The sequence below is a fragment of the Ochotona curzoniae genome, unplaced genomic scaffold, assembly GCF_017591425.1.
Source record: "Ochotona curzoniae isolate NIBS_2020 unplaced genomic scaffold, NIBS_Ocur_1.0 contig_3050, whole genome shotgun sequence".
Lineage (NCBI taxonomy): Eukaryota > Metazoa > Chordata > Mammalia > Lagomorpha > Ochotonidae > Ochotona > Ochotona curzoniae.
Genome location: NW_024465705.1, coordinates 591,752 through 603,592, shown reverse-complemented (window position 1 = coordinate 603,592; position 11,841 = coordinate 591,752).

Genomic DNA, 11,841 nt, shown 5'->3' with positions numbered 1-11,841 from the left:
CTCCTTAATTATTCAAGGGCTGGATATCTATTTCCATAAATGGTCTCGACCCTGAGTCTCTGCCCTTCTTCACCAGGATTGCCTTGTGTTTTTGGCGTCTTCATTGTTCAATAGCAGCAAGAATTAGATGATATAGCCGGAGCTGTGGACTGTTCCTGCAAACAGAGTGGTGCCTATAGTAAGTTTAATATTATTGTGGCTTTTTTGTTCCCAGAGGCCTTTGCGCGCAGGAACCTCCTCTCTCATTGAAAGAGCTCAGAGGAAGGAGGAGTGGGCTCCATTTTTGCCCCTGATGCCGCTGGATACTTTCCCATATCCGCAATAGGCCCCACCCTCAGCTGTGTGGGAGCAGGCAGAAAAGCAGCTGATGGACTGCCCCGGGAGGTTAGGTGTGTGCAGGTAGTTCCTGTGGCTGAGTGAGCCACGCACACACCTGAGGATGCATGCTCGCTGATATGGGAATGAATGTGGGGTGCTCAGGGGGGATGAGTGTGTTGGAATTACATATTTTTGGAGTGGATACAGACTTTTGTCTTCTGTCTGTAGGTTGTATGAATGACTGCTGCCGGTTGTGGTTATCAGTCTGGGACCAGATATTTCAGGCACAAAGAGAAACGGAAGGTGAGTGTGCAGAGACGCAGAACACACTGTGATGCAGAATGCCTCCAATTCAATCCCCGCGATCGTTTCTGACGTCAGCACCTTGCTGATGCAGCTTCTGGGGAATGGTAGAGGTGGCCGGAGTTGCAGAGTCTTTGCCACCTGCAGGGGAAACTCCACTGAGTTTGTGGTTCCCAGTGTGGCCTTGCTGTGAGCCATGGGGGCCATTGTAGGCACATGGAGTGTGAGCCTATGATGGGAGTACTTTTTATCTCTCTCCCTTGTGGAACTCCAATTTCTGCTGGTTAGCTTAAGAACTGGGGTAGGTGATGTGCTAAGCTAGGCAAGACCATGGAACCCTCTGACACTCACGGGTCAGGCAGATTCAGGCTGAACGGAAGGAGATAAGTGAGGAAGCATTTCCCACTGAGGGCCCACAGATAAAATTCCTGGATTTTCAGGAACGAAAAAGGAATATGATGGGGAGTGGGCCTGACAGTGTGGGTACGAGGTGAAGTGGCAGGCTTCACTTTAAATACAAATGGTTTGAGATAGAGTTCCTGTATTACACAATTTGTCTTTTGAAGTCAACATTTTCATCACCACCAAAGCTTCCCTATCTGTTAGCCATGAGCCTACACCTGCCCTTAACTGCCTCCCAGCCCTTGACAATCTCTAGTCTAGGTTCTGCCTCAAATATTTGTGCAATTTGGGTTTTCATAGGAATGGAATTACACAATATATGGTCCTTTTTCATGGGTCGATTTCACTTAGCCAAATGGTGTCAAGATTTACCCCGATGATTAACTATGTAAAGATTGTCAAAAATATAATAAAAAATGAAAAAAAAAAAGATTTACCCTGATGAAGCCTGGGATTTTACCTTTAATTTAAACATTTCCATACGAGTTTGCTTAATTCTGTATGTACCCCTGGCATTACTGGTATTACTTTTGTCATCTAAAAGTTATAAATGGAAAACTATATTTTACACAAATTGGAAAATTCAAGTGGAATAAATCTTTTTAGGATTTCCATTTTTTCACTTAGAACTCTGTGGCAAATGAGTGATCACCATATGTGAAGCTGGGGATTGTGCATAGTACATCATGTATTGTCCCAGTTAATATGCACAAAAAAAACCTTTGAAACATTGTTTGTATTTAATAACAGATGAGATCATTTGCAAAAGAGCTACCAGAGTTAGGAATCTGTTCAGACTTTTCAAACAAAGAGTCTGCTGCCAGAGACTTCAGAGATTAAAGTGCCGACTCCTGGTCCGTTAGCCACATTTCTCACATTTGAGAAGTGCTTAAGGAACACAGTGTATGCAAGGTCATGGTACCAAATAAAGGCTTATACATGCTGATATGGAGCAGGTCTCAACAAAAATACACATCTAATGAGCAGAGACATGGATGAACAAATGAGGTAGAAACATGGTTCTTAAGCCTAATTTTCACTTTTCCTTTATTCTTGAGAGACTAGATTTCTTGATATTTCAAACTCTTAGAATGTGGGACAACTGAGAAAGTTGTAACCTGGTAGAATGAGAACACCAGTAAGAGAGGGGAACGGAATGGAAGAAAGGGTGAATGGGGTTGGCATTTTCTCTTTTTCTGTAATTCTGAGTCTTAAATAAATAAATACATATTAAAAAATTTATTTTAGTTGAGAAGTCTCCAGTGTTGCAAAGTTGATGGCAACAAAAGCCACAGATCCTGGAAACTCAGAGAACATGATGCAGTGTAAATATTTTTTCAAAACTACACCCAAGGTTTTCCTATTCAAGTTGCAGTGAACCAAAGGCAATGACTCTTAAAAAAAAAGAAAGAAGTGTTTATTTGAAAGGATGAGTTACAGTGAGAGGAGCGTCTCCCATCCACTGCTTCCCTGTGTAAATGGCTGCAGTGGTGAGAAACCAGGAGCCAGGGATGATTTCAGGTCTCGTATGGGTGCAGGGGCCTGTTGGGCTGTCCCTCGCTGCTCTCCCAGGCACATGATCAGATCAGAAATGAAGCAGCTAGGGCTCATGCTGGTACCCAAGCAGCCTGCCAGCCCCGTAGGTGGCAGTAATACTATGCCACAGCACTGGCTCAAGAAGGACTTATTAAAAGTAGTTAGAGGCAGGAGAACACCACCTGACTGTCGGAAGTGCATTGGTAAGAATTCTACCACAAGAAGAAGCAGAAAGAATTACATTGAATTACATCATAGTCCCCTTTGGTTCCTCCCAAGCTGTAATTCTGAGCACCTGAGAATATCTGCATGTATTTAGGATTGTGGGAAAAATTTAAATCTAAAGAACAAAGTGAGAGAATAAGTCAAAATGAAGCCTGCTACATAGGAGTGGTTTTTTTTTTTAAGGATTTATTTATTTTCAACTGAAAAGTAGATTTTCACAGAGAGAGAAGGAGAGAGAAGCTCTTCCACCTTCTGCTTCACTGCTCCCCAATGGCAGCGAAGCCCAGAGCTGAGCTGAGCTGAAGCTGGGAGCCAGGAGTTTTCTCTGGGCCTCCCACATGGAGGCAGAGTCCCAAGAGCTTGGACCAATAATCTCTGATGCTTTTCTAGGCCCTAGGCAGGGGCTGAATTGAAAGTGGAGCAGCTGTGACACGAACTGGCACCCATGTGGGATGCTGGGGCCACAGCGGAGGATTCACGCACTCTCTCATCATGCTGGCCTCTTGAAGGAGTCTTCTGAAAAAAAAGACACTCAATAGAAACCTGAATTCATGTGAAGAGATAAAGAATGGTCATCAATGTAAACAAATAGTTAAAAATACATAAAGAGGGGCCCGGCGCGGTGGCACAAGTGGTTAAAGGTCCTCGCCTTGCACGCCCGGGATCCCATATGGGCGCCGGTTCTAATCCCGGCAGCCCCGCTTCCCTTCCAGCTCCCTGCCTGTGGCCTGGGAAAGCAGTCGAGGACGGCCCAAAGCTTTGGGACCCTGCACCCGCGTGTGGGAGACCCGGAAGAGGCTCCTGGCTTAGGATCGGCATAGTATTGGCCCGTTGCGCTCACTTGGGGAGTGAATCATCGGACGGAAGATCTTCCTCTCTGTCTCTCCTCTCTGTATATCCGCCTTTCCAATGAAAAAATAATAAAAATAAATCTTTAAAAAAAAATACATAACGAGCAGTATAAATGTATTTTTGTTAGTTTTTAAACCTGCCTGTATTTAAAAAGGTTACAGCTAATATTGAATATACAGTGTCTACTGATGTGATTTGTAAGGCAATAACAACACAAGGGAGGGGGAAGTACATTGACATTTATATATGCAAATTTTGAGAAATTCATGGAAATGGAATTAAAAGGAATATTTCAGGGCCGGTGCAAAATGTAGGGTAGGAGCGAGGGTCTGAGAGCACCAGGTGGACTATAGCCGGACGGCTCTGAGGTTCCTTCAGTGTGGCAGGCTTTATTTTCTAGAACACAAATATCAGGGGCCAAGGGGAAGTGATTTTCTGTATTACTGCACCTAAAGGGTAACTCGAGCAAACTGTTGTGTTAGGTTGTGTGTTGGCGATTTTGGATCTCTGTCACACAGGCATCACTATGATTGCTTTCTAGAAGTTTCTTTGTACGCAGTACTGCCTGCCAGCAAGAACACAAGATAGAGGCAGCAGAGAGAAGAGATCACCACTCCCCAGGAGACCGCTCCAAGCACAGCACCACACACAAACGGCCAACACAGGGCCTGGCACACCTGGGACCACTCCCCAGGAGACCTCTCCAAGCAGGACCTTGCACGGACGGCCAACACAGGGCCTGGCACACCTGGGACCACTCCCCAGGAGACCGCTCCAAGCAGGACCATGCACGGACGGCCAACACAGGGCCTGGCACACCTGGGACCACTCCCCAGGAGACCGCTCCAAGCAGGACCATGCACGGACGGCCAACACAGGACCTGGCACATCTGGGACCACTCCCCAGGAGACCGCTCCAAGCAGGACCTTGCACGGACGGCCAACACAGGACCTGGCACATCTGGGATCACTCCCCAGGAGACCGCTCCAAGCAGACCTCACTGCGCCACTGGTCTCAGCACAATTACAGGTTTTCTGCTGGAGGCTGAGATAGTTGGGGACGAGTCCCCTTACTGGTGACACACTCTTTCCAATGAGTGTGTGAGACCCGACTGACTACCTGTATTCAATTCTTTCCAGGCAGAATGGAGAATATGACTTCTGTTTCCCTGGTAGGACTTTAACTCAAACCCCTTACCACACATTTGTTTTTCTCTGAAAAGGTGTGTAACATTCAGCTCGGAGAGTTGCTCAGGGACCTGCAACAAAGAACATGGGGTATGGTTCTGCTTCTAGCTGGCAGGCCCTGACAAGCATCCTGAATCTGCAATCACTTTACAAGCACTGTGGGTAGCTGACCTTTGAATTCCTGCAGCTAAAGCACTTTTCTTCTCAGTGTCTCCACCAGCCACGTGGCGCTTCCTCTGCTTTTCAGCTCTAGTTTCTTCTCATCTTGCAGGTCTCAGCTTAAATGACATCCCCAGCCTGGGCTTCCCTGACCTCGCTGTCTGTGGAAAGCCCTCACCCCCGCGAGCTCTCCTGATGCCCTACTTTGCACTTTGCTGTCACGTACTAAGTACACTTTTTATTGCCTATTTGTTGGTTTACTTGAGTGTTGTTCATCTCTTCCATTATATGTTATGTCCTACAGGAAGACACATCCCATGTCTGTTGTAATCATCCTTGAACACTAATGTCTTATACACGACACCCATAACTTTCACGGGATAAATAAGAAATAAGATAACTGCAGTGTTATCTTCTCAGATATAATTTAGCTGTCTCTTCCTATAAACCAAATATCCCATCATTTGCACCTTTAAGAAAAAGATTTATTTTCATTGAAAAGGCAGATTTACAGAAAGAAGGAGAGACAGAAAGATCTTCCGCCTGTTGGTTCACTCTCCAAATGGCCACAACAGCCAGAGCTGAGCCAATCCGAAGCCAGAAGCTTCTTCCAGGTCTCCCATGCAGGTGCAAGGTTCCAAGGCTTTGGGCTGTCCTTAGTTGCTTCCCTAGGCAACAATGAGGGAGCTGGATGGGAAGTGGAGCAGCCGGAACACAAATTGGTACTCATATGGGATCCTGGCACTTGAAGGTATAGCATTAGCCAATTAAGCCATGTGCTGGCCCCTGTACCTTTTTTGCACACTGATGATTTGGGGAACTTCCACAGAAATTAAAGTGTCGTTAACTCAGAAGCTATCAAGTGGGGAGTCATTCTTTGATTTCCTTTCTAAAACTCAGCATATTAGTGCCCAAATACTCTACTGAGAAAAAAAGAGCAGAACTCAACCTTCAGCAAAGGAAACACCTGCTGAACGCAGCGGCCAAGGAAGAGGGCCCAGCGCCAGAGCTCTGTTCTTAACCAAGGAGACCCGCTGTGTCCACGGGGGCTGCCAGCTAGCTTCACAAATAGGAAGAACGTGAGAAACAAAGTAGACTTTTATTACTAAGCTTCTTGAGATGTTGATCTTGGGAGGCCGAGGAAAGAGCAGAAGAGATACAGTGTTGTCTTGCTTCTACACAGTTCCCAAGAGGCCCCAGACTGAACCTCTCCTCAACTCGCAGCCCCTAATACCTTTTGACATTTTCAGTTATAGTTTTGGAATGTAAGTCTGTTTTTTATCTCCATTACAGAGAAAGACAAGTGAAGTATAGCGCAGCATTAGTGCATCCCCAGGCTGTCCTTTCCTTCAGCCCTCCGCTAAAGGACACGTGGCCTGGAGAGCCTGTGTGCAGCTTGGCATCCTCATGGCATGCGTGAGAAAGCATTCAGGGCATCGCAGAGGCACGCCCGGGTTCCCAGCTGTTTCCACATGCATGGCCCTGCTTCATTCTTTCCCCTGTTGGAAGTGTCTCTTGTTTCAAGGATTACATCATGGGTCTCCTGGGCCCCTGGGGTGGGGAACAAGTCCAGGGTAAGGACAGGAGGATATCTTAGAGGCAACAAATGCCAAGAGGACTCAGCAGCTCAGGCCGTTTTGTAACCAGTACCCTCACCTGCGCACTCAGTGGATTCTAACGTCAATACAAACTGTTCATTTAAAGTCACTTCCATTATTGTCACTTAGATGAAAAAACATTTCATGCTCTAACTAGGAAATAAATTTCAATCACTGTGTCATAATTATCTTTAGAAGCATTAAAAAATAGGATCTCATATTGAAATATCTGGTTAAGTCTTAATTTGCTGTTGCTTTAATACTGATAATTCACCCACATAAATAAGAATTTATATGGTGTCTCATAGTGTAAAGATATTGTCAAATGTGCATTTTGACTGTATCCCAACAATTGGACTGAAGAAGTCCTAGAGAGATCTACTACACAGGACAACAAACAGCATTAGTATTCATGGATTTAAAAAAATATTTCTTGAATGGAGTTTTTATTTGCGAATAGAGTAACACACAAAGGCTATGCATATTCCCAATATTCATTAAGTCTATTATACTTGTCTTATAAAATGTATTTGTTCATTTCTATGTCTTTCCTTGAACTTGTCTGTCTTTTTAATGTTTTATTTGCTTATGTATTTACTTATGTTGAAAGGCAGATTTTTATAAAGCAGAGGGACAGAAAGAGATGTCTTCCATGGCTGGTTTGCTCCCCCAGAGCTGAGTCTATCTGGAGCCAGGAGCCAGGAGCTTTTCTCTGGCCTCCCACGTGGCTGCAGGAGCCCCAGGGTCTGAGCTAACCTATGCTGGATTAGAGCAGCTGGGACATGAACTGGCACCGGTATGGCATCTGGTGCTTGCAGGCAGAGAATTAGCTCGCTATGTCACCATGTCACGCCTATGCATGTCTTTAATAAAGACCTTAAAGATGGGCATTTAATCCTATTGAAATTTCTTAAAAATTCATGAAAGTATGTTGGTTTCATGGTTCCTATTCTAGTGCATTATCCTTTTCCCTTGATAATTCTTAAATTTTAGAATAGTAGTTGGAGCAGTGCCTGGTGCGGTAGCCTAGCGGCTGAAGTCCTCACCTTGCACGCGCCAGAATCCCATATGGGCATCAGTTCTAATCCCAGCAGCCCGCTTCCCATCCATCATCCTGCTTGAGGCCTGGGAAAGCAGTTGAGGATGACCCAAAGCCTCAGGACCCTGTGTCCATGTGGAAGACCTGAAAGAAGCTCCAGGCTCCTGGCTTCAGATTGGTGCAGCACTGGCTGTTGTGGCCACTTGTGGAGTGAATCAGCAAACTGAAGATCTTCCTTTCTCTTTCTCCTCCTCTCTGTATACTTAACTTTCCAATAAAAATAAAGAAATCTTTAAAAATATAGTGGATAGAGCTGAGGTCTGCCATACTATAAGGTAGAGTTAATCACAACAGTAATATGATAAAGCACTTGTGTGTGTGTGTGTTTTTTTTTTAATTCTGAAACTCAGATTTACAGAGAGCGTGAGAGATCTTCCATCCACTGGTCCACTCCCCAAATGGCTACAATCACCAAGTGGACCAAGCTGGAGCCGGAAGCCTGGAGGTTCTTCCCAGGCCTCCATGTGAGTGCAGGGGCACACACACTTGGGCCATCTTCTGTTGCTGCCCCGGCACACTGGTAGGGAGTGAGACAGGAAGTGGAGCAGCTGGGATGCGGAGCAGAATGGCAGCCACATGTTACGGAGCATCACCGGCAGCTTTTCTTGTTGCGCCAAAACGCTAGCCAATGCGTTACGTTTTTTTTAAGGGAGGAAGTAAGATTGCAGCTTTTGTAGTAATAAATGATACATGATAAGAATATGTGCTGTGCTATTTAAATTTTATCTTGTAGGATAAGAAAAGGGACTTTGAATAAATGTTAAGTGGAGTACATAAAAAGCGTGTGATCGTAAGTAAAGAGAACAATAGTCAGGGTAGAAACACATTCCAAGGCCAACTCCTACTTTTCATTAAAACCACTTGGCAGGCTCGGCGCAATGGCCCAGCCTTGCATCTTTTCGGTTCCCACATGGGCACTGGTTCTTGTCCTGGCTACTCCATTTCCCACCCGGCTCCCTGCTGGAAAGCAGTCGAGGATGATCCAAAGTCTTGGGACCATGCACCTGCTTGGGAGACCCAGAGATGGCTCCTGGCTTCGGACCAGCTCAGTTCCAGCTGTTGTGGCCACTTGGCGAGTGAGCCAGCACATGGAAGGTCTTTTCTCTGTCTTTCCTTCTCTCTGTAAATTTGCCTTTCCAATAAAAAGAAAATCTTACATATAAAAAAAAAGTCGCCGTCTGTGCTCTTCCTGCCTTCCAGGGTCCTCAGCATAAGCACAGGGTTATCACTACAGAAAGTTTGCAACGTCCAGAAAGTGCAAACAAGGCTTACCAACAGTTTAATTTTGTCCAGGGATTCTCTCATGGGAATAACTATTGTTTGAGATTCTCTTAGTCTATCATATATGGCCGCACATATTTTTCTATGTAGTAATTCTATATAATCATATCTCTGTATTTTATGTAATTCATATGATAAATAGTAGGAAGATGGGATTATATTTTGGTGACTGTGTTTATCATTACATTTATGCATATCATACATTTATGCAATTAGTCCGTGAAAATATGAAAAATATGTCTTCAGAATATCAAATTTGGGAGTGAAGAGTGCAGGAGTATTTTCAAACTATAGTTAAAACCATGTGAATACTAATGATAGGCTTGTCTCGGTGATTTTAAGGAAACCAAAAGTTCTTTGGAAGCAGAAGTTTAATATTCTTTGAAAGTTCAAAAAAGTAATATGTTGCTTTAAAATTAACATATCTCTAAGAAAATTAATATGTACATGTAAATTTAATATGCATAAGACAGTTGGAAAATTTGCAAATGAATGCTCATATCCTTATTAGTATGTACCTTCATATGTTTTCTTAAATTATATTTTCTTCTTTGCACTAGTTAGAAAATGAAGCTCTGAATATGCTTCCCTTAAATGACTATGTATTCTTCCATGTATAACATCTTTACAAGATTTAGTTATTTATTTGAATGTCAGATTTATTGAGAGACAGAGAGACAAAGATCTGCCATCTGCTGGTTCACTCTGAAGGTGGTCACACAACCAACCACCAGTCCAAGAGCCAGGACCCTAACCCGGGACAGACGCATGGCAGGGGTTCAGACATCTGAGCCACCTTCCACTGCTTGGCTGGACACATCGGCAGGGAGCCGGAAGCAGAGCAGCCTGGGCACAAACCCGCACCATACGGGATGCCACTCCCAGGCAGCAGCTTCCCTGGCCCTGTAAGGTGATGTTTAAACAGCTGATATGATTGTATGTTATAAACCCATTCGAAACAATCTCCTGGCATTTGAGCACTTGTGTTACGTACACTTTCCCACTATGTCATTTGTGGCTCCATGAATGTGAAGTGTTCAGTTCTCCAACACAATCATGCCGAGTGCATCATACTTTTCTTGGATGTACATGGTTATTAGGGGCTCATGTGTTTTAATTCTTGTTGGGACCTCAGTCTCACCGTCCCTAAGTTATTGGTGGACAGGTCTAACGCACTCTCATTCTCAGAGCACTGATCCCTAACAGAGGAGAGCTGCATAATTGGGTAGTGTAATTTGTGAAACATGAGACATAATCCAACAGAATGGACACCGTGTGCACCTGCATGTCTATGTGAGGATGTAAAGAATGACTCCGAGGAACTTTGATCCTGGACCACCAGGATGACTTCGAGTTGGGGACAAAGCTTGTTTTTTTTTTTGTTTGTTTGTTTGTTCGTTTTGGCGGAGGGAAAAGTCAGATATACAGAGATGAAGATCTTCCGTTCGTGTCCGTTGAGTCACTCCCCAAGTGGCTGCAATGGCAGGAGCTGAGCCGATCTGAAGCCAGGAGTCTGGAGCTTTTTCTGGGTCTCCAAAATGGCTGTAGGGTCCCAAGGCTTTGGGCCGTCCTCAACTGCTTTCAACAAGCAGAGAGCTGAATGGGAAGCGGGGCCACGGGGATATGAACCGAAGCCCATACAGGATCCCTGGCATGTGCAAGGTGAGGACTTTAGCTAGTAGGCTACCGCTCTGGGTCCCAGGATTTGTTCTTGTTTGTTTTCATATAAAGTATGAGTCTGTCACAATGATTTTTTAATATAAAAAAGCCTTTGGGTAGGAAAATTGTATTATTGAGTGTGTTGTGCAGAACCACCAGAAGTCACATTTTATTCCCACTGTTATTAGACCAGGATGTTAGGTTCTGATTAAGAGTAAGTAGCTCCTTGCTTTTCAGGAGTCAGCTGAGAAGTGGCAGCATTTTCTTCGTCTAAGCAGGATATTTTACGTCTGGACCTTTGAACCCAAGCACACATTCCATTCGTTTCACTGCTTCATTCCAGAAACTGTCAGAGGTGAAAACCTGCTATTGTAACTCTTGTTAAACTGTTTCCATCTTGCTTTCTGCAATTTTGTAAAGTGTTTCTCACTTCTTTTTAAAGCAGCAGTACAGTGTCCAGCTTTGATAAACACTCAAATCAACCAGTGGGCTTAGTTCCCTTACATTTCTCCACCAACAGTTGGCTTTAACTTTTACAATCAGCAACAGTTCCTCAAGCTTTTTTCTTCATTTTGTATGTCTGGGTAAGAAATAGATTTTAAGACTGGAATAAAAACAGGCTTGGATCAAAGGTAACCAGATCTTCCATGACAGTGGAGCAGAAGAAAAGCTCAGCATGGAAACCTGAACTATTAAACTTGAGAATCCACGCAGACAAGACTCATTTTGGACCTAAATGTCAATGAGACAGCAGGAAGGCGCAGCTCCCTAAGGAAAGGCCTCTCTGAAGAGCAGTTTTGTCTCCAGACAGCTTGGGCTGCTGCAGCCTCAGCAGGGGTCCAGGCCTTTAGGAGAAACCCATCTTGAGCAACAAAGTGAAAGACATCTTTGCTGAAGAGAGCCGCTGCCAGCAGGCTCCTCCACCAACAGCACCTGTGAGCACTGCTGGGGTTCTGCCTTTAGGAGGTCCAGGAAGTGTGTGCTAATATCCACGCAGCACAGTCATCCTGTATCCGGGACGGGCAGTGGCTCCCAGGGACACTAAATGACTTGTCCTGGTAGCTGTCACTGGCCGGGGCATGGTGACTGCACACTGCTGCATCCCACTGCACGGATGCAATTCCGTTACCCGAATCTCATTCTCTCCAGCTGGCTTCCGGCTGGCTCCAAGTGGGACTTGCCACACAGCCAGGGTAGAGGAGCATCCGCAAAGCAGGGTCA